Source organism: Mesoplodon densirostris, chromosome 11 (assembly GCF_025265405.1).
Source record: "Mesoplodon densirostris isolate mMesDen1 chromosome 11, mMesDen1 primary haplotype, whole genome shotgun sequence".
In the NCBI taxonomy this organism is placed as follows: Eukaryota; Metazoa; Chordata; class Mammalia; order Artiodactyla; family Ziphiidae; genus Mesoplodon; species Mesoplodon densirostris.
Window position 1 is genome coordinate 74,456,562 of NC_082671.1, and position 24,143 is coordinate 74,480,704.

The following is a 24,143-nucleotide window of genomic DNA, read 5'->3' on the forward strand; positions in this document are numbered from 1 at the left end:
TGAACAAGCCATACCCAAATGGAGTAGAAACTTTACGGACTCAGGTCCTGGGTTCCAATTACAGCAATGTCTCTCACTAGCTGTATTACATGACACCAAGCTGAGTGTGTTAAAAGCACACATGGCCTTTGTTGTCAAGACAGAACTGAGTTTGAGTCCTCACCTCAACAATATATCATCTATATGACCTTGCACAAGCCTCATTTTCTTCATCTATGAAATGGGGATAATGTCTTCTTAGCAGGGTTTGTTATATGGGTATGTAAAATATTTAGCTCAGAGCCTGGCACACAAAAAGTGTTCAATAAATGATAGCTATTATTGATATAATCTATAAACCATGAATAGTATATAATCTGCCTACCATACAGGAATGTATATAAAATGAGGGGATTTGTGTGAAAGGATTTTGCAAACTGCAAAATTTACATACAGGAAGGCTTATTTCTGCAGTTGTTTTGTTATTATAAGGGCTTGATCAGTTTTTTTTTTAAAGATCTGTTAAGAATAGCAGATCTGAGTTCTTATCAAAAACAAATATCCTGATCCCATAAATACCCCAAGCTCCTTGCCTTCAGGGAAGTGGATCTGAGACTAGTTCTCCCATCTTCTTGATTACATGCCTTGCGAATAAACCCTCTCTATGCCGCAAACCTCAGCATGTCAGCATTCTGGCTTGCTGTAGGTCAGGCAAAACGAACCTGGTTCAGTAATATTATCTCTGTTGGAAAAATGGAAGCTCAAAGTGGTTAAGAAGTTTAAAAGTATACCAGTAGTAAGTTGTAGATATTGTGTGTACAGCCTGGCCAGTTGCCCACAGCATTCTACCTGCTGCACTGGGAAAGGCTGAACCTTGATGGAGAAGAAAAGGAGGCTCCACTGTACAGAATGCTCTCCTGCACACAGGCTACAAAAGATTTCATGCCAGGCACAGGGCACAAAATACTCTGATAATTATCAAGCTGTGTGGTTGACAGGGTCGTCGTGTTCCACCTGGGTGTTAGGCCTGTGCCTCTGAGGTGGGAGAGCCAAGTTCAGGGCATTAGTCCACCAGAGACCTCCTGGCTCCATGTAATATCAAACGGTGAAAGCTCTCCCAGAGATCTCCATCTCAATGCTAAGACCCAGCTCCACTCAACGACCAGTAAGCTACAGTGCTGGACACCCTATGCCAAACAACTAGCAAGACAGGAACACAACCCCACCCATTAGCAGAGAGGCTGCCTAAAATCATACTAAGTTCACAGACACCCCAAAACTCACCACCGGATGCGGCCCTGCCCACCAGAAAGACAATATCCAGCCTCATCTACCAGAACACAGGTACCAGTGTCCTCCACCAGGAAACCTACACAACCCACTGAACAAAACGTACCCACTGGGGACAGACACCAAAAACAACGGGAACTGAACGTGCAGCCTGAGAAAAGGAGACCCCAAACACAGTAAGTTAAGCAAAATGAGAAGACAGAGAAATACACAGCAGATGAAGGAGCAAGGTAAAAACCCACCAGACCAAACAAATAAAAAGGAAATAGGCAGTCTAGCTGAAAAAGAATTCAGAGTAATGATAGTAAAGATGATCCAAAATCTTGGAAATAGAATGGAGAAAATATAGGAAACATTTAACAAGGATCTAGAACTAAAGAGCAAAAAAACAATGATGAACAACACAATAAATGAAATTAAAAATTCTCTAGAAGGAATCAAAAGCAGAGTAACTGAGGCAGAAGAACGGATAAGTGACCTGGAAGATAAAAGAGTGGAAATAACTCCTGCAGAGCAGAATTGAGGACAGTCACAGAGACCTCTGGGACAACATTAAACGCACCAACATTTGAATTATAGGGGTCCCAGAAGAAGATGAGAAAAAGAAAGTGACTGACAAAATATTTGAAGAGATTATAGTTGAAAACTTCCCTAAAATGGAAAAGGAAATAGTCAATCAAGTCCAGGAAGTGCAGACAGTCCCATACAGGATGAATACAAGGAGAAACATGCCAAGACACATATTAATCAAACTATCCTAAATTAAATACAAAGAAAAATATTAAAAGCAGCAAGGGAAAAACAACAAATAACATACAAGGGAATCCCCATAAGGTTAACAGCTGATCTTTCAGCAGAAACTCTGCAAGCCAGAAGGGAGTGGCAGGACATATTTAAAGTGATGAAAGGGAAAAATCTACAACCAAGATTACTCTACCCAGCAAGGATCTCATTCAGATTCAACAGAGAAATTAAAACCTTTACAGACAAGCAAAAGCTAAGAGAATTCAGCACCACCAAACCAGCTCTACAACAATGCTAAAGGAACTTCTCTGGGCAGGAGACACAAGAGAAGGAAAAGGCCTACAATAACAAACCCAAAGCAATTAAGAAAATAGTAATCGGAACACACATATCGATAACTACCTTAAATGTAAATGGATTAAAGGCTCCAACCAAAAGGCATAGACTGGCCGAATGGATATAAAAACAAGACCCGTATATATGCTGTCTACGAGAGACGCACTTCAGACCTAGGGACACACACAGACTGAAAGTGAGGGGATGCAAAAAGATATTCCATGCAAATGGAAATCAAAAGAAAGCTGGAGTAGCAATTCTCATATCAGACAAAATAGACTTTAAAATAAAGACTATTACAAGAGACATAGAAGGACACTACATAATGATCAAGGGATCAATCCAAGAAGAAGATATAACAATTGTAAATATTTATGCACCTAACACAGGAGGACCTCATGCATAAGGCTAATGCTAACAGCCATAAAAGGGGAAATCAACAGTAACACAGTCACAGTAGGGGACTTTAACACCCCACTTTCACTAATGGACAGATCATCCAAGATGAAAATAAATACAGAATCACAAGCTTTAAATGATACATTAAACAAGATGGACTTAACTGATATTTATAGGACATTCCATCCAAAAACAACAGAATACACTTTCTTCTCAAGTGCTCATGGAACATTCTCCAGGATAGATCATATCTTCCATCACAAAGCAAGCCTTGGTAAATTTAAGAAAATGGAAATTGTATCAAGTATCTTTTCCAACCACAACTCTATGAGACTAGATATCAGTTACAGGGGAAAAAAATCTGTAAAAAATACAATCACATGGAGGCTAAACAATACACTATTAAATAGCCAAGAGATCACTGAAGAAATAAAAGAGGAAATCAAAATACACCTAGAAACAAATGACAATGAAAACACGATGACCCAAAACCTATGGGATGCAGCAGAAGCAGTTCTAAGAGGGAAGTTTATAGCAATACAATCCTACCTCAAGAAACAAGAAACATCTCAAATAAACAACCTAAACTTACACCTACAGCAATTAGAGAAAGAAGAACAAAAACCCCCCAAAGTTAGCAGGAGGAAAGAAATCATAAAGATCAGATCAGAAATAAATGAAGGAAACAATAGCAAAGATCAATAAAACTAAAAGCTGGTTCTTGGAGTAGATAAACAAAATTGATAAACCATTATCCAGGCTCATCAAGGAAAAAAAGAGAGAAGACTCAAATCAATAGAATTAGAAAAGAAAAAGGAGAAGTAACAACTGACACTGCAGAAATACAAAGGATCATGAGAGATTACTACAAGCAACTATATGCAAAGAAAATGGACAACTTGAAAGAAACATACAAAATCTTAGAAAAGCACAACCTTCCAAGACTGAACCAGGAAGAAAGAGAAAATGTAAACAGACTAATCACAAGCACTGAAATTGAGACTGTGATTAAAAATCTTCCAACTAACAAAAGTCCTGGGCCAGATGGCGTCACAGGCAAATTCTATCAAACATTAAAAGAGCTAACACCTACCTTTCTCAAACTCTTCCAAAATCTAGCAGAGGGAAGAACACTCCCAAACTCATTCTATGAGGCCACCATCACCCTGATACCAAAACCAGACAAAGATGTCACAAAGAAAGAAAGCTACCAGCCAATATCACTGATGAACACAGATGCAAAAACACTCAACAAAATACTAGCAAACAAAATCCAACAGCACATTAAAAGGATCATTCACCAAGATCAAGTGGGGTTTATCCCAGGAATGCAAGGATTCTTCAATATATGCAAATCCATCAATGTGATAAACAATATTAACAAAGTGAAGGAGAAAAACCATATGATCATCTCAATAGATGCAGAAAAATCTTTTGACAAAATTCAACACCCTTTTATGATAAAAACCCTCCAGAAAGTAGGCATAGAGGGAACTTACCTCAACATAATAAAGGCCATATATGACAAACCAACAGCCAACATCGTTCTCAATGGTGAAAAACTGAAACCATTTCCTCTAAGATAAGGAACTAGACAAGGATACCCACTCTCACCACTATTATTCAACAAAGTTTTGGAAGTTTTAGCCACAGCAGTCAGAGAAGAAATAGAAATAAAAGGAATCCAAATCAGAAAAGGAGAAGTAAAGCTGTCACTGTTTGCAGATGACATTATACTATACATAGAGAATCCTAAAGATGCTACCAGAAAACTACTAGAGCTAATCAATAAATTTGGTAAAGTTGCAAGATACAATATTAATGCACAGAAATCTCTTGCATTCCTATACATTAATGATGAAAAATCTGAAAGAGAAATTAAGGAAACACTCCCATTTACCATTGCAACAAAAAGAATAAAATACCTAGGAATAAACCTACATAAGGAGACAAAAGACCTGTATACAGAAAATTATAAGATACTGAAGAAAGAAATTAAAGATGATACAAACAGATGGAGAGATATACCATGTTCTTGGATTGGAAGAATCAACCTTGTGAAAATAAGTGTACTACCTAGAGCAATCTACACATTCAGTGCAATCCCTATCAAACTACCACTGGCATTTTTCACAGAACTAGAACAAAAAATTTCAAAATTTGTATGGAAACACAAAAGAGTCCAAATAGCCAAAGCAGTCTTGAGAAAGAAAAACAGAGCTGGAGGAATCAGGCTCTGGGACTTCAGACTATACTACAAAGCTACAGTATTCAAGACAGTATGGTACTGGCACAAAAACAGAAATATAGATCAATGGAACAGGATAGAAAGCCCAGAGATAAACCCACGCACATATGGCCAACTTATTTTTGATAAACGAGGCAAGACTATACAATGGAGAAAAGACAGCCTCTTCAATAAGTGGTGCTGGGAAAACTGCACAGCTACATGTAAAAGAATGAAATTAGGGCCTCCCTGGTGGCGCAAGTGGTTAAGAATCCGCCTGCCGATGCAGGGGATACGGGTTCGTGCCCCGGTCTGGGAGGATCCCATATGCCGCGGAGCGGCTGGGCCCGTGAGCCATGGCCGCTAGGCCTGCGCATCCGGAGCCTGTGCTCCGCAACGGGAGAGGCCACAACAGTGAGAGGCCCACATACCGCAAAAAGAAAAAAAAGAAAAAAAAAAGAATGAAATTAGAACACTCCCTAACACCATACACAAAAATAAACTCAAAATGGATTAAAGACCTAAATGTAAGGCCAGACACTGTAAAACTCTTAGAGAAAAACATAGGCAGAACACTCTATGACATAAATCACAGCAAGATCCTTTTTGACCCATCTCCTAGAGAAATGGAAATAAAACAAAAATAAACAAATAGGACCTAATGAAACTTAAAAGCTTTTGCACAGCAAAGGAAAACATAAACAAGACAAAAAGACAACCCTCAGAATGGTAGAAAATACTTGCAAATGAAGGAACTGACAAAGGATTAATCTCCAAAATTTACAAGCAGCTCATGCAGCTCAATAACAAAAAAACAAACAACCCAATCCAAAAATGGGCAGAAGACCTAAATAGACATTTCTCCACAGAAGATATACAGATTGCCAACAAACACATGAAAGGATGCTCAACATCACTAATCATTAGAGAAATGCAAACCAAAACTACAATGAGGTATCACCTCACACCAGTCAGAATGGCCGTCGTCAAAAAATCTACAAACAATAAATGCTTTGTAGATGGAGAGGGTGTGGAGAAAAGGGAACCCTCTTGCACTGTTGGTGGGAATGTAAATTGATACAGCTACTATGGAGAACAGTATGGAGGTTCCTAAAAAAACTAAAAAGAGAACTACCCTATGACCCAGCAATCTCACTACTGGGCATATACCCTGAGAAAACCATAATTCAAAAAGAGACATGTACCACAATGTTCATTGCAACTCTATTTACAATAGCCAGGACATGGAAGCAATCTAAGTGTCCACTGACAGATGAATGGATAAAGAAGATGTGGCACATATATACAATGGAGTATTACTCAGCCATAAAAAGAAACAAAATTGAGTTATTTGTAGTGAGGTGGATGGACCTAGAATCTGTCATACAGAGTGAAGTAAGTCAGAAAGAGAAAAAAAATACCGTATGCTAACACATATATATGGAATGTAAAAAAAAAAAGTAAAAAATGGTTCTGAAGAACATAGAGGCAGAACAGGAATAAAGACACAGACATAGATAATGGACTTGAGGACCTGGGGATGGGTAAGGGTAAGCTGCGACGAAGTGAGAGAGTGGCATGGACATATACGCACTCCCAAATGTAAAATAGATAGCTAGTGAGAAGCAGCTGCATAGCACAGGGAGATTAGCTTGGTGCTTTGTGACCACCTAGAGGGGTGGGATAGGGAGGATGGGAGGGAGATGCAAGAGGGAGGAGATATGGGGATGTATATCTGATATATATGTATGGCTGATTCACTTTGTTATACAGCAGAGACTAGCACACCACTGTAAAGGAATTATACTCCAATAAAGATGTTAAAAATATATATATCATTTTTAACCACCACGACCACCGCCCTGTGGAGCTGGATTTCTTAATGAGTGATAGGAGAATGTTTACCTGTCACCGTGTGTGCATCCACACGTATGCACGTCACTGTGCTGAACTGTTCCCCTTGGAGAAAGTGTCCTGTGATGCAATATGTTTCTTTCCTTCCTGGATCCATCAGGAGTCTTGGTTAAAAGCAAGATAAACAATTTGAACTGCTAACACAAGAAGGAAATTTAGCAGAGATGGGAGACTGACAAACTAAATTTGGATGGGTGACAGCCATGGCGTGAAGGAACAGGCGTGAAAAACTGGCAGAAACCAGGGGAATTCTGGAGGTTGGCCAACAAGATTCATGACTGAGTAGCAACCACTGGTCCAGCCTCTTCATGATGCTGCTGCTGCCGCCACCGTCACTCTGATCAGTCTCATGGCCAATCTCTATCTCTCCATCCTTGCTACTTTCTGGAGAGAAAAAGCCCCAGAAATGAGCATATCATTGGCCCAACTTAGATGACATCTCTTCCTGAAGAATTCTGGGGGATTGAGAGGTGGAGAATTGTGGAAGGATCTGGCTCTGGGAATTACCAGGTCCTCACACAATGAAAAATTCCCTCCAAAGAAATGTAGAGGTTTGAATACATATATCTTCTAGGAAAGCCACCTTTGTCCGGTAGTCATTTTACTGATGGAGAAGGTTCAGAGAGGTTATTCAATGACTGTGTGTCAGGTCTCCTGGCCCTCAACCCCACGTTCATTCTGCTACACCAAAACCCAGTGATTTATAAAATCATAAGCTGTTTCTGCAGCTTTAAACCATGTCTCAGGTGGGGACAGAAGGGACTGATGCTACGGAGAGCAATTATCTGTTTTCAGCCTCTTTTCATTATATAAGCTCAGCACATAAGAATAAATAATGCTAGAGTGTAGTTGACCTTCAATACATGACAGGAGAATCTCATTACTGCAAAACCCTTGGTGATATATAGAGAGAACTGGCTACAATACATTGCGTTTTCAATAATGGTTATTAAGCATTCCTGTATCTAATTGCTGTTTTTTCTTATAGCACAATAAAAAATAATTTTCTTTGCCAAAATTTGCCTGGTTTCTCAACTAAACCTCTATCTCACTCCCTGTTTCCTCTTTTCTTCTTTGTTTAAAACTGACACTAGTGAGGTCTTTTGAATTTATAGACCCAGACAAGAACACCCTTTCCATTTTTCCCCAAGTAAGTTTCCTGTGCATATTTGAAAACCAATATTAAAAAAACTATTGTTATGATATAACTCCAAATGTTAGAGTTGGGAGGAGTCTTGGAGGAGCACTATTCTGAGCTCCTCATTTTACGGGGGGGGGGGGGGAACTGAGGCTTAGAAATGATATGCCAGGTGGGTCAAGGCAGAGACTGGCCAAATGCCATCAAAGACTATGCTATGCTACCTGAGTTGAGATTTCCTTGGTCCTCTTATGTCCAACTATTGTCACCATCTGTGTCTGGACAGAAACCATTCAGGAAGTTTCTTGAAGGACCTGAGCTATTATCTAATCCAGAAGTGATAAGTCGTGGCGAAAGGAGCAAATCCTCCCCCATACATAGGTTTGATTTTGCCCAACAGTCCTGGCCAAATTAGAATTAAATTAATTGCCAAATTAAAAAATCTGGAGATTTAACATAATCTGAATTTCTGGCTCTTTAATAAAAAACAGATCATCTGGCAACTCAGGGTCCATGTTCTCCCATGGCAAAAACCAGCTGTTGCAGAGTAACGACTGCTCCTTAGACAGGTGGGCACACCTCAGTGTGTCACAGCCCCCATCCCTCCCTGTTCTAGCACACCCTGCCAACTTCACTTGCTAAATTACTGCCTGTCCCCATCGGTATTAAGAGTGTGCAATCCTTGAGTTAGTCTTATTCTGTCTTAGTTACTAAAGTTGGGTCACTCCTTCTTATCGACTGAGGTCGCTGAGCAAAGGTGACCGTGCAATAAGTGGAAGACGTTGGAAGAGAACCTTGCAAAGGCTCAGCCCTTGTTTCTCCTCTCTTCTCACACTGCACGCTCTCTCTAGGTGGTTCCATACAGCCCAGGTCAGGGCACCCCCAATGCACATCTCCAGCTGCAGACACTTGCCTGTGCTCTGGACTTGTGTATCCAGCCACCCACCTTGGGCAAGTCACTTAACCTTTCAGTGCCTTCATTTCCTCATTTGTAATATGGGGATAGTGAGAGTACTTTTCCGCCATGTGGTTATTATGAGAATTATACAGACAATTGTTAATATATGTGAAAACACTTGAAGAGAGCCTGGCATTGTTGTTATAGGATGTCTAACAGGTCACTTGAATGTCAACAAGAGAGCCTTCATGTCCCTCTGCCTCCAGCCTGTTCCTCTGTAGTCTTCCCCGTGTTGGCAGTAGCACCATTATCCCATGGGTAGCTCAAGGTAAACACCTAGGAGTCATTCTTCATTCATCCATTTTCCTCATCCCCTAAATCCAATCCATCATCAAGCCTTTCCGTGATACTCTCAAAATGTATTTCAATCAGGCCACTCTCCCCAGCTCTGCTGTCACCACCTTGGTCTAAGCACCCATCATCACTTGCCTGGACTTCTGTAATAGCCTCTTTGCTATGCACCGAATTATGTACCAGCCCCCGGCCCCCCATTCATACCGAACCCATAGTGTGATGGTATTTGGAGATGGGGCCTTTGGTAGGTAATCAGGTTTAGATGAGATGATGGGGATGGGGACCTCACAATAGGATTAGTGTCCTTAGAAGGAGAGATACCAGAGAGCTTGCTCTGTCTCCACCCACCATGTGAGGACACAGGGAGAAGGCAACAGTCTACAAGCCAGCATGAGAGCTCTCACCAGAAACTGACCCTGCTGGTGCCTTGATCTTGGACCTCTGGCTTCCAAAACTGTGAGAAAATAAATTTCTTTGTTTAAGCCACACAGTCTATAGTATTCTGCTATGGCAGCGCAAGCAGAATAAGACTAAGACACCTTCTAACTGGTCTCCTTGCTTCCATTCTTTCTCTTCTAAAATCCATTCTCCACACAAAAAGCCAGCGTGGTCTTTTAAAACTGTCACAGTCCCGCTCAAAACCCTTCACTGGCTTATTTTTGTCCTTACAACGAAACTGGAGCTCCTCACCCTGGCGCACACGGCTCTGGGTGACTTAGCTCCCGTCCACCTCTCTGGCCATGGCCCACTCTCCGCTTGCTCACTGCACTGGGCCATCCTAGGCTACAGTTCCAGCCTCAGAACCACGGAGCATTTGCTTCCGCCTGTTCTCAAGGCTCTTCCTCCAGCCCTGGAATCGCTTTTATCCTCCATCTCCTGGTTCAAAGTGGCCTCCGGGACCATCCCATTTATAGCATCCCCGGCCCCCTTTCTTATTTAATCACCTCCACCCATAATGCTCACAACAATCTGACATTATCTTTTTATGTGTTTATTTGCATATAGCCTTCCCCAACCCCTACCTCATGCAAAGTCCATGTGGGCGATAGACTTTGTCTAGTTCCCCGATGCACCCCTGGCGCTAAGTGCCTAGCACACGGCTTGAGACATTTGCGGTGGGATTTGAGGAGTCTCTTGAGGGCCAGGGAGGTCAGGTGAATTTCTCAAAGCTGGCTTCCAGGGATTCTGCACTCTTCACACTCCCCGAGAGGCGTCTAGACGCTCTTGGGATGGAGAATTATTACCTTTCTCGGCTGCCCGAGCCGTGTGAGAGCTGAGTCTAGAAGCACTTTTCCGGCTTGAAGAGACGAGGTGCTGGGTGGGAGAAGGCAGAAGCGGCGGCAGGGGCGGTGGCAGGGGCGGAGCCTCCTGTGGGCGGGGCCTGGCTGCCCGAGCCAATGGGGCGCGGCGGCGCGAGGAGGCCGGCGGCCGAGAGGAGACGCTAGCGCGCAGTGGGGTGCGGAGGTTGAGTTCCCGGACCCGAGCGGATTAGCAGGCGGGTGCCGCGGCATAGGCACCCACCCAGCTCTTGGTTCCTGGTGGCTCGCACGGTAAGCAGAGCCCGCAGCGAAGTAGACTTTGTGGGGTTTCTGGCAGCAGGGAGTCCCCGCCGCTTCCCGCCGGGGCTGCTGGTGGCGTCCTGGCGCTAGGCTGCGTCCCCGGGCGCTCCGGCTGTGTGCCGCGGGATGCCGGCGCGCGGAGGGGCCCGGCAGGGAGGCGAGGAGCCGCCGCGCCACGCTGCCTCCCCGGACTGCTGCTGCCTGGTCCCCGGGGCCGACCCTGGGATAGACAGGTCCTCGTGCGGGGATGCCTGAGGGGCCCGGGAGCCAGAGGGTCTCAGGATAGTGGCTTCCAAGAGAATCTCCACCCAGCGCCGGGGCCCAGGGAAGAGCTTGAGGGTAGCTGGAGACCGCAGGGGCCGGACTTTGCTCTGCCTAGGTCTTCAGACGCCTCCTGACCTGTTGCCCCGGGGCTAGGAGTCAGATTTGTTAAGCCATTTCCTATTTCCAGGTCTCCTGGAACTCAGGAAAAAAAATCTCAGAGCGGTTTTCTGGCCAAGCTAAGAGCAGAGAGACTAGCACTTTATGCAGCGCCCCGTGTATTTATTCAGCATTTATTGGGTTCCTATTGCGTGCCAGACACTGTGCTAAGCCCTAGCGTCAGGATGAAGTGCCTTGGAGGAGCTCCTGGGGCTAAGAAGGACAATACGAGGAACAATTACAGTGCACTGTACTACAGGGGATGTTACGGGAGGGGAGGGGAGGGGAAGGGAGGGGAGGGGAGGACCATGAGCAAGCCAGGAAGGCGTCTGAGAGGAGGTGACTATTGAGTGGGGACAGGAAGAGTAGGAGGGTTTGCCAGGCTGAAAGCTTTGTAGGCTGGTGTGTGTGTGTGTGTGTGTGTGATGGGATAGCAGGAATTCCAGATAGATTTTCCTGTGCAAAGGTAAGGAAACTGAAAAAGGCCAGTATCCTGACTTAGACCATCAGGTAATCCTATATCAGCTAATCAAATAGGACCACAAAAGGTGGGTAGGAAATGAACTGTTAACATGGCAGGAGCTAAAACATGCACAGACCTTAAAATGCAGACTTAGACTATATAGAATATTGTCCAGGGGTCAAGAAGGGCAGTGGAAGAATTCTGGCAGCTTTGTGGAAAATGGATGGAGATTGGAGCAGTAGAAAGCTGCTAAGTTGTAGCTCATATTTTGGATGGGGCTGCAAATACTCTGATCCCTAAAGGCAGCCCCATCTGCACAGGAGCCCTGCTCCCTGGCTTCCAGGCATGGATCATTCAGGGGATCATTCAGGCAGGGAGATGTTGCCCATGTGATTGCTTGCCTCTGCAACCTGCAGGTCATTTTTATATTGTTTCTGGAGGCTTTGACCTGGACCTTGTCGTCAGGGATGCCCCCTGGAGGACTGTGATGGGTACCTCTGCCTGCCCTTTCTGCTGTGGTTTCCCCTCTCCCTGGGCTCCTCCTTCTGCTTCACAGAGACACAGCCTCAGCTGTTAGAGGCTGTCGTGAAGAGCAAGGTCTTGACGGGGAGTCAAACCCGAAAGTCACTTTAGCCATGTGTCTTGGGGACATTATCAACCTTTCTGAGCCTCAGTTTTCTGATTTAAAAGGAAGTCATCATCCTCACCTGTCATCGGTTGCATTCCCTGGAAAAAGACTCGGAGGCTCTGAGAACTGTGTGTAGGAGGATTCTTGGGGAATGGTCTCACTCTCCAAGGAAGGGGGTGGTGAGGGAAGCAGGATGGGACAGAGGGAGAAGTTGGTCCGTGATGCAGAGCAAGAGAGGCCTCAGTTGATCTTCTGAGGCATGGGGCCAGGCCTTTGAAACCCCATGTTGACCAGCCAGTGGGGGCAGGCTGCCCCCAAGGAAGGGGGCACAACTTTGGCTGTCCCTTCAGCAGGACAGTTCCTGAAGCGGAACTCAGCTGGGAGCCATGCATAGCCAACAGTCCCAGCAGCCGGCACAAAGGAGTAAGCGGTGCCTCGGTCTTGGGGGTACTGAGAACTGTAGCACCGCAGCCACCTTACAGGGTGGGCTTGGGAAGTGGCTGAGATGACTGACAGAAGGTGCGCAGTGCAGAGCAGGCATTTAAGAAGTGTTCCTTTTCTCACCTTTAAACTTCTTGCCTGTGCCTGAAAATGGATTTTGGAGTTTGAATTGAGTAGATCAGCTTCTACTGAGGAAAGAACCTTTCATGATAATGGCCACAATGACTACTATTGAGTGTCTGTTTTGCATATACATTCTCTCCTAGCTACCCAGTAATACTCCAACTTAGGTACTTTTATTCTCATTTTACAGTTACATTTACAGTTAGTGTTTTCTTTTTTTTTTTTTTTTTTGCGGTACGCGGGCCTCTCACTGTTGTGGCCTCTCCCGTTGCGGAGCACAGGCTCTGGACGCGCAGGCTCAGCGGCCATGGCTCACGGGCCCAGTCGCTCCGCGGCTTGTGGGATCCTCCTGGACCGGGGCACGAACCCGTGTCCCCTGCATCGGCAGGCGGACTCTCAACCACTGCGCCACCAGGGAAGCCCTACAGTTGGTGTTTTCTAAAACCCAGCAGAGTAGGTGTCCTTTTGCCACAAGATAATAACAATAACGACAACAGCAAAAACGATAATGACTTGTTACAGTCTATGCAGTGATTTCATTGGTGGATTGATTAATAAATAATTAAGTCATCAATGTGCATTGAGTGTCTCCTAAATGGTCGGCCCTGTCCTAGGCGCTGGGAATACAGTTCCGTCTGTTAGGGGAGACAGAGACTGACATTAAATGCTTTGATTCCTCCAAAGCAAACATTGAAGGATGGACCATTGCATAGCCAGGGTGTGATGGAGAGTAATAGGCTGTCTTCCCAATTGACTCTTTCTCACCCTTTGGTTTCAATATAACCACCTCAGAAGGGCCTTTTGGACCATCCTGTGAAAAGCAGTTCCCCTCTCTTTTACTCCCGCTTCATCATACTTGCTCATACATTTTATTTACTTCCCTGTCATGGGTCGTCCCCACTAGACTAAAGGCTCCAGGAGATCATACATCACTTTATCCTAGCACAGTGTTTAGCATGTATTTATTGAATGAGTGAAGTGAATGAAGGGTAGATCTGCTTAGAAGAGTGGTATCACCAGTAAGAGATATTTACACTGAGATCTAAGGGATGAGGAAGATCCAGCAATGCCAAGGTCAAGAGGCAGAGAGAACAGCTTGTTCAAGGACCACGAGATGGAGGAATGGAGCACAGCATGATAGGGGAGCAACCTGAGATGAATTTGGAGAAATAGATGGGGCCTTGGAAGGCCATGCTGAGCTTGGATTTTACTCAAAGTGCAATGAAAAGTCAGTGAAGGATTTTAAGCCTAGTAATGACCTGGTGTTATAAATACAGTATATAATTGCTTGTTGTCTGTCATGCCTCTGGCAGGCAAGCTCCGTGAAGAAAAGCGCTCAGTAAATATTGCTGAAGTGAATGGATGATGTGGTTTATGCAGCTACCAGGTGAAAAACGGAGTAGGGAGAAGAATGGGACCTTGTCACAAATTGGGAGTTTGGTGAGAGAGGTGTTGGTGTCCTGGCTGCAGGCTAGCAATAGTGTTGGGAAAGTAGAAGAATTGGAGCTGTATTTGGGGTGTTAAATGGACAGGACTTGCTGATACATTAGGTGTCAGGAATATGGAAAAGGGAAGGGTCAAGGATGACCCCCCAGGTTTATGGTTCAAGATTGGGTAGATGTCAAATGTCCATCAACAGGGTAATGGATAAACAAAATGTGGTAAATACTTACAATGGAATATTACTCAGCCATAAAAAGGAATGATGTACTGATACATGCTACCATGTGAATGACCCTTGAAAACATGCTAAGTGAAAAAAGCCATACACAAAAGGTCACATATTACATGATTCTATTTATGTGAAGTATTCAGAATAGGCAAACCCACAGAGACAGAAAGCAGGTTGGTGTTTGCCAGGGGCTTGTGCAGAGGGGGAGGAAGGCTAAGTGGGGCGTGACTGCTTAAAGGGTAAGTGGTTTCCTTTTAGGGTGATGAAAACGTCTTGGTACTAGATAGAGGTGGTGGTTGCAGAATATTGTGAATGTACTAAATGCTACTGAGCTGTATACTTTAAAAAGGTTAATTTTACTTTATATGAATTTCACCCCAATTACCAAAAAAAAAAAAAGAAAAAGATTGGTGGATGGGAGCATCAGAGAGTGGAGATGTGGAACAGGCTGTGGTTAGGGGAGAAAATCCACATGCTCTCTTGGAGATGGCCTGGAAGACATCCACACAGAGCCTGGGGGGACATCTGGACTGGAGAAATAAATAAGGGAGTTGTCAGCACTTAGATGTCAGCCAGTAAAATAGGTGAAACCTAGGGAGAGAGAGAGTATAGAGGAGCACATCTGAGTCTGGATCATTCTTTAATTTGATCCTCATAACTGCCTATGAGGAAGGTGCTACTGTTCTCATGTTCAGGTGAGGAAACCAAGGCCCCCTAAGAATGAACTTGCCCAAGGTCAGACAGTTTGTTCATGTCGTTCCCCTGGCTTCCAGTCCCTTGCCTTTCACACCTCAGCGTGATGCTATTTAGAACTTCAGCAAAGACCTTTCCTCCCTCCCTCCCTCCTCCCTCTCTCCTTCCATCCTCCCTCCCTCCCTCCTTTCTTTCTTTCTTTCCACAGTCATGATTGAGTACTCACATGTGGCAGGCACTGTGCTGGGCATATGTTGGTGAAGGTAGAAATGGCTCTAATCTTGTGGAATTTACCTAGTAAACAAGCAGCTGTAGTCCACTGATACAGGGGACCATAGGAGCCTGGAGCAGGGGCGTCTCTCCCAGATTTGGGGATGGGAGGAGGCTTCCTAGAGAAAGTGACAGCTAAGCAGAGATTTGTAGCAGAAACAAAAGAACTGAGCCTGAGAAAGAGAGTGATTCTCTGGAAGGTTCATGATCCCTGAACACCTGCTATGGGAATTCCCTATTCTTTTCACTCCCCAGTTCTTCACATGTTACTGGCATTTTCCAGCTCATCCAGAATGTCTATCTTTTCTATAACCCTGGAGGCAATAAGTAGACAAATAGCTTGGTTTGATCTCAAGTGGAAGCTTCAGAGGAGTAGCAAGGTATGGTGCAAACAGCCTGGCTTTCAAAGCCGGGCTCCATCTATGAGCAAATGACTTAGTCTCTGAACCTTACTTTCTACACCTGTGAAATTGAGCTAGTCACATCCACTGCTCAGTGCAGGAAGTAAATGAGAAGGTGTAGTAACATATTGGGCACATAATAAATGCTCAGAAAAACGTCGTCTCATTTATCTTTTGGAGAGGAAGCCTTTCTGAATAGACCAGTGGTCTCCACACTCTGAACACTGTTTAAAATACAGAAATCCATGCATCCTCTGAAGAATCTGATTCACATGGTTTGGGGTGGAACATAGCAATCTGTATGTTTAGAAAGGACCCCAGATGATCCTGATAAAAGCAAGATCCAAGAACCACTGGCTTAGACCAAATGCTTGAGTCTTTGCTATGATGTACACAAAAGGGTTAAGCACCTAGAAGCAGATAATGCCTTCTAGGAATTATTAGCCAATGGCAGTGCTGACCGATGATGTAATGCCTTTGGCTGGCACTCTATTGGTTAAGTATATTGTTTCTCTTGCTTCAGCTGTGTAAGGAGTACAGCTGGAGCCCAAGGGTTAATAATTCTGTGGCAGCACATAGAGCTATTTTTTCCCCATTTCTCTTCTGCTAGGTGTGAGTGTGTAGCATGGCTCAGCTGGCTACTGCCTTTCTTCCAGGAAATAGCTGCACCTTCCTCCTTACCTCTTCTCAAGCAGAGCACATGTCTCCATAGTACTCCGGAGGGGGAGGAGGAGGAGGGGGATGATCAGGATTGTTTAGCGAAGAGAGAGCCCTTTCAAAGTTCCACACGGCAGTCTCTCCTTGCCACTGGGGATGGGCACAGCTCCAGCTGCTCTGACCTGAAGAGGTCCCACTGGATGACTTGCTAAATGGCCACCTGCTTCTGAGCATTGTTCAACCTTACGGGATCCTCGGGACCGGGAGGTAAGCCCCGGGTTTTGGAAGGAAGAGTGGACCTGGAGAGGAGCCTTGGGGCAGTGGGAGGAAACAGGCACAGACTCCATGCAAAGCTGCCCGCACGTGCGGTGTGAGCTGGGCCAGGAGTGTGTCCCTCTGTATGTCTATTTATTCAAGAACACAATGTGGGGCTTGGATTAGGGAGACACTGGTGGGGAGTGTGTTGGCCAGGCACGATCCACAAGCGTGCTCTCGAAGTAACTTTCTGCCAAATGCTTCTGGGTGAGAAATGCTTTTCTCTGGGGGTCTGGGGCAGGAGCGGGGGGCCATCAGGTTAGCACCGTCTCCCTGAGCCAGCTGTCACCCGGGCCCTTCTGTATCTTGTCTGTGCTTCCTCTTCGGTGCTCCCACTCAGCTGAGTGGCCCTTGGTGGACTCTGGGCTGAGGTTTCTCCAGAAATACCTAAATGGTCTCAGGGATTTTTGATTGTGTTTTTTAGGGGGACCTTTGGCTCCCTGACCCTTGAGTTATGGGTGTGCCTTCGTGACTTCGGGCATGTTCTTAATTGTCCCACGCTGGAGCTCTTAGGGGTGGTGGGAGGGAGGGGATTCTTTTTGTATTATGACAGTGCCGTTGTGAGGATTTTCCTGTTTGTGTTTAAGGGGGCATGCATCACTGCCCTGACCTGAGACTTCTCACCTTGCCCAGAGAGGATTCTAATGCAGCATGTCTGCCTCAAGTGTACAAACTGAAAAAAGTCAAAATGGGGAGGGGAAACGGGAGCAGAGTAACTGGGAAGGGCTGCTAGCAAGAAACTCTACTCATTTCACAGGGAATTCAGGGAAACCTTGCATTTCGTGGAGAAACTATGACGCTACGTCTCTCTTGCAGCCCTCCCCAAAATTGGTAAATAAAAAGTTCCGTTGTTTTTATTTTTCAGAATTTGGTTATACGTGGAGTGTCCCCAGTTTATTTAGGGAGAGCAGAGCCTGCAAATGTTTCTCTCCATGTCTTGTATGACCCCTGGCTTCTGCCACCCTGTGTTCTGGATCAGGCTTTGCCTGACATGTAGGTTCTTGGGCAAGTCACTGTGCCTCTCTGAGCCTCAGTTCCCTCGTTGTCAATCACAGAGGTAGGAGGGGTTTGGACCAGCTGACTTTTAGAGCCCTTCCTCTCTGGCTGTCTGTGCTCTGGATCATGAAAAAGCCTCAGAATCTGAGTCTGTTGATTAAGTGGATTGGGTGTGGGTAAAGGATGTTTGCATAAAGGGACACGTAGCATGTGTCCTCTGGGTGCTGGGGGCTTCACACACATTTTAACTCATGTAACCCTCCCAACAGACCTGGCAGGAGGTGAGATGTACAATCTAAAGATGTGAAAATCAAGGTTGAAGGAGTTCAGTGACTTACCCAAGATCATCATTCAGTAAATGTTGACAGGGGTATTTGTGCTGGTCACTATACTGGGATGGTGGGACATGGTGGAATAACGGGAGGGCTGGAGCTGGAATCCTTATCTACCTTTGCTTCTTTGCATGCTCTTCATTCTACTAGAAATCACACACTGATTTTCAGATCGACTAATTCAGCCAGATTATTGTGGATTATCCAGTTTACTGTCTGGGACAGCAGACGGTCCCTGGATCTGAAAGGGACTTTACAATCCTTTGGACCAGGCCCCTCCATTTATATCTGGGAAAATGAAGGTCTAGAGAAGTTAGGTTACCTGTTCTTTATCACTCAGTGAGTCAACAGATGGCAGGGATGACTCCTTGCCTTAGGTGTTTGAAGTGGTATTATTAGTAAAGAGTTTGTTTGAACCTTCATTTGAGAACTTTGGGATCATTTCAACTTAGTTATTCTTACCTCCAGGCCCTTTTGAAGTGCCAGAGGGTTGGAGTAAGACTCATTGAGCACCTACTGTGTGCTTGATGTTGAGGCAGGTGTCTGAGACACGGATGAGGTTGGTAAGCAAGCAAAGCAGGAGACCTGGTCAGTTTCCCTGGAGAGACTCAGGATGCAAGCTGTGTTTCAGGAGCGTCTAGTTCACAGGTCAGCAATCTTTCCCAGTGGAGGGGCTGCAACCCTGACCCTTTGTCACCACATGTGGCTGGCACCTAATTTATACCACTGTAAGAACACCTGCCACATGACATGAGATCTCTGTTCTTTCTCTTCCCAACTAGGCTGCATGTTTCCAGGGCACAGCTCCCACAATGTAGGACCTAATCAGTGGAGCCACCTTGTGGGGAGGTGGGTGTCAGTATCTTGGATGTGCAGAGATGTACACCCAGAAATAAAAACCATCAAGTTATTATTAAAAAGGGCAGTGTGGATATGTGACTCTCTTCTTGATCACTATAACGTTAAGAAAGAATCATCCTAATACCGGGCTTCAAATATCCTAACGATTATCATAGGAAAGAGGTGTTATAATTGTTCTGCAGGGCTGGAGAGCAAAGCCAGCAGCCATGGGTGGATGTGGAGGGGAGCAGGTAGCAGGTAAATGCAGGAAGAGTGTGCTGATGGTAGCAGTGGTCCAGTGGGTAGGACCACTGTCATCAGAAGTGTGTGGTAACCTTCAGGCATTGCTGCCCTGGCAAAGAGTAGCATTCGGTAGTCTCTAATTTCCTTTCTGGATCTAAGATTTCTTGATTAACTATCAAGCAAGAGTGAATGGGAGGAGGCCAGAGGTCGAGTAGAGCTGCGTCTTACTCATAGTTAGATTCCAAAGCCATAGTGTGGGGTGGAAATCATTCAGAACCAAAATACCTTTGAAAATATTTTCACTGCCCCCAAAGTTGCATTATACATGGTTTTTGTGTATGTAGCTCTGAACAACAATTCCTATGCCAACTAGTACGTAAAACACTGACCAAGACTAAAAGAAGTCACAAAATGAAATTTATATGCAGTTGGGGGGTTTCATACTGCTCTGTCTTGAAGGTAACTGCAAAATTTCTCACTGGCATAAAGTGGGGGGATAGAGAATTCTCAAGGTGTTCGTGTTTGCTTGCAGGGTTTATGCCATTGTTTTGGATAAACAGCCCTAATACTTCATACATGTAACTCTTTTTAAATGATAATGAAAATTAAATGAGATAATATATGTGGGTACCCTGATCTGGGTTACAGAGCAGATGCTGAGTACACTTTTACTGGAAGGTACTCAGCCTCTTGCTTTAGCAGACTTGCCGATGCCGGTCTTTGAAAAGGTTTAGTGAAGAACCTGGTGAGCTGTGTCCAGGCTGGCATTTCCTACTTGAGGCTGGCACGTCTGTTTGGCTTCTCTGGACAGTGCTCACCGTCATGCCTCTGGCTATTGCTTCTAAAATTCAAAGTGGGAAAAGAATGAGGTTGGACGCTACACAGACCTGAGTTCAAAGCACCGGCCATTGCCTATAGATGTGTAACATTGGGCAGGTTACTTAACCTCTCCGTGTTTGGGTTTTTTCACTTATGAAAATGGGATCCATAGACCTCACTGTGCAGGATGGATGGAGGATTAAATAAGAACCTTTAGAGAGTGCCTGGAACATGTAGAGCAGGTGTCCTCTAAGTGCTGATTTATTCCTTCTCCTTGGAAGGGTGTTGAGGAGAGGTGGTACATTTTTTCTTTCTTCAATCTCACCTCCAACTCCTTTGCCCACAGTAGTAGATGCCCACTTCTAGATGGCTTTTTACAAGCCCGTAGGAAACCCCATGTGGCCTTACTCTAAGAATGAGTGTGTTTACAACCTTGCCCTGTCGTAGCTCATCCTCATGTCAGTTACCTAACCAAGCACCCAGAAGGCTGCACTCAGAAGGGAGATGTTGAACTTAAATCATTTTTAAAGCACCAGTACCTGGGCTGGGGCTGCTTTACTCAGAGGCCAAGTGGGCAAGTGATTTGAGGGATGCTACAAAGAAGCCAAAGTACATCTCCAAGTTCAAAGCATTGGGAATTCCATCATTGAATATTCATCTCTTGGGTTTATTCATTAATCATTTAACAAATATTTATGGAGCTCTTATCTTGTGATAGGCCATGTCCTAGATGCTGAGGATGAGCGGTACAGACAAGATTCCTACCCTCGTGGATCTTATATTCTGGTGGAGAAACAGAAAATAACCATAAGGCACATCCAGTGAGATGTCAGTTAGCGATGAGTGCCATGAATTAAAATGAAACAGTATAAGGGCAGGGAAAATGCCATTATAGAAAAGTCAGTTAAAGAAGGTCTCTCTGAGAAGTTGATATTTGAGCAGAGGCATGAAGGAGGTTTAGAAATGGGTTTTTGGAAATATCTATGGAAAAGAATTCCAGGCAGAGGAAATAGTGAGTGAGCCTCGGGGTAGGTAGAGAGGCACAAGAAGGGAGAGTTTGAGAAGATGTGACCTGAGAGGTACCTGAAGCCAGATCTGGTGGGGACTCATGGGCTGTGGAGAGAAGTTTGGATTCTATTCTAAGTTGGAGGTTTCGAACAAGGCGGTTACATGGTTTGACTTATTCTTTCAACTCATTTTATTTTTCTAATTGCTGTATGATAAAATTGACTTTGCTTTGGCATAGAGTTCTGTGACTTTTGACACATGTATAGATTCATGGAACTACCAACACCTCAGTGGAGACACAGACCAGTTCTTTCATCATAAACCTCCTTCCTGGTATCCTTTTGTAACCACAAACACCCCACTTCTAACATATGGCAACTACAGCTGTACTTTCCTTCACTATCATTTTGGCCTTTTGAGAATGTCATATAAGAGGAATCATACAGTATGTAACCTTCTGAAGGCTGGCTTCTTTCCCTCAGCATAATGTCTTCAAGATTCATTCATGTTGTTGGGCGTGTCAAGAGTTTGTTCATTCTTATTGCTGGCTAGTGTTCCATTGAATAGACATATCACAGTTTGTCTATCCATTCACCCCTTGAAGGACAGTTGGGTTCTTTCCACCTTTTGGCAATTATGAATAGAGCTGTTATAAACATTTGTGTCCAGGTTTTTGTGTGAACATACATTTTTGCTTCTCTAGGGTAAATAAATACCTAGGAGTTGGATTGCTGGGACATATGGTAAATTTACATTCAGTTTCATAAGAAACTGCCAAACTATTTTCCAGCATGGTTGTATCATTTTGCATTCCCTTCAGCAGTGTATAAAAGTTCTAGTTGCTCTGTGTTCTTGTCAGCACTTGGCATTTTCAGTATTTTTTATTTTAGCCATTTAGTGGTATCTCACCATGGTTTTAATTTGCACTTCCCTAATGGCAAATGTGTGTTTTTTTCATGTGTGTTTTTGCCTTCCTTATATCCTCTTTGGTGAAGTGTCCGTTCAGGTCTATTACCCATTTTTAAAGTTGCTTTTGTGTTTCCTACTCTAGAGTTTTGAGTATTCTTTATATTTTCTGGATATCAGTGCTTTCTTGAATATGTGATTTATGTGTTTTTAAGGAATCATTCTGAATGCTTTGTGGAAAGGAAGTTGTAGGGGACAAGGGTCAAACTGGAAGGATCAGCAAGTGGACCATTGCAGTAGTCCATGGGCAGAGATGATGGTAGTTTGGACTAAGGTCATTGTGGTAAAGAGGTGAAAAAGTGGTAAAAAAAAATCTTTTGAAAGTAGAACCATCTGAACTTGGTGACGGATGGAATGTGAGGGAAAAGAGGATTCAAGGATGGCAACATTGCTGGAGGTGCCAAGAATTTAAATATAATTCAGGCATGTTCTCTGCCCTCAAGTAGCTCACAGTCTGGTGAGGGGAGATGTATTGTAAGCAGTTCACCTGGAATATGACAAGGTGTGCTCTCAGAGTTCATGTGAAAAGTCCTGGGGGAGTCCAGGTGACAGAGAAATGGCTAAGTGTAACTTGTGCAAGGCCAGCTTTTTGGGAATCCTCTCTAAACTTTAGTGTGTATTAGAGTCAGTTTGGGAGGTTGGTAACAATGCAGCTGACTGGGTTCCCACCCCAAAAGTAGGAGGTCTGTGGTCAGCAAGCACCACAAATCATTCTGTGTCAGTGATTGGCCGACCACACTATGAGAAACTCTTGGGGGAGCTAGCTGGGGTGACTTCACAGAAGAAATGATGTTTGAGGGGAGGTGTGAGTGTTTAGCAGGAATTCTGACTTGGAGAAAGCTGGGGAAAGGGCAGCCAGGCAGAGGGAAAAGCAAACGCAGAAGCTTGGAAGTCATAGAGAATGGCTGGAGCCAAGAGGAAATGTAGGTTGGTGATGATGATGTTGATGGTTGACCAAAGAGTACATGTCTGTTTAGTGATGGGTGGGAGTCATGTGACTTCCTGTGCTCAGTGAGTCTAAAGGGATTGCAGCAACTCATCAGCTCCCTCTTTACTAACAAGGGGCCGGCCACAGTGAAAGGTACCAAGCAGTCCAAGAGCGGGGTGTGCAGAGTCTCCTGTGATGCGGTGCCTTTGAGGAAAGCTATGGCTACAGTGAACGAGCTGGCTGGCGTGGAGTATGCAGAGGTTGGTTGCAGGATGCCCTTTACCCAGTCCTACCCTGGGCCTTCGTCAAAGCTCACAGACTCTGCATCTCCTTCCTGCACATACGTCATCCTGCCTGCTTTCCAAGGATGCCAGAGCCACATCTTCCTGTGGCTTAACTACTAATTCATCGCACACTCGCTATGTGCCAAGCCTCGTTCAAAGCACTTCACATGGATTAACCCATTTCATTCTCACAACAAGCCTATGGATGAGATAGAATTATTATCCTTGTTTTAGGATGAGCAAAGTGAGACACAGAAAGATGAATGACAGGCCTAAGGTCACAATGCTGGGAAATAGAAGAGCTGGGATATTAACCCAGGTCGTTTGGACTTCAGAACCCATGCTTTTAACTATTATGCTGCATAAACCCTCCAGGGCATCTTCCAAGTATGAGAAGTATTCAACAGTAGTAGCAGCAATAACACACATACAATAGTTACTGTGTCACCATTGTGTTATTCTTAGGGTTATTCCATGTAGGGACTATTTCAGTGATAAAGTTTCATGTTATGAAGATTTTTCTTTTCCGAATTTAGCCTTTGGGTTAAAACTTACTATTTTTATTCTTTCTTGTCTGGTTAATAAAAACCAGAATGGTATATCTTTTTTGAGGTTTGAAAGAGCAACATAAAATGTTATAATACATGATGACCCTAAAAGTTGTTGTTATATGTGAGACTGTTCACCATTATACTAGATGACCCTAGATTATTATGTCTAGAGTTCTTCTAAATCTGTCTTTCCGCTTCAAGTAGCCAGTGTACTTTCCTCCAGCAAAATTCTGATTTGCTGTGTGTGTTTGGCTG

The 24,143-nt window shown here is 44.4% G+C and overlaps 1 protein-coding gene across 1 annotated transcript in view; it reads left to right on the forward strand.

Annotated features, from left to right (window-relative positions):
- Positions 1–10,760: 10,760 nt before the first annotated feature.
- SYN3 (synapsin III) overlaps positions 10,761–24,143 on the forward strand; it is a 454,719-nt gene continuing 441,336 nt past the window's right edge. Inside the window, exon 1 of the mRNA XM_060112343.1 lies at positions 10,761–10,829. The gene's annotated coding sequence lies outside the window, so the exon portion shown is untranslated. The remainder of the gene's footprint in view (positions 10,830–24,143) is intronic.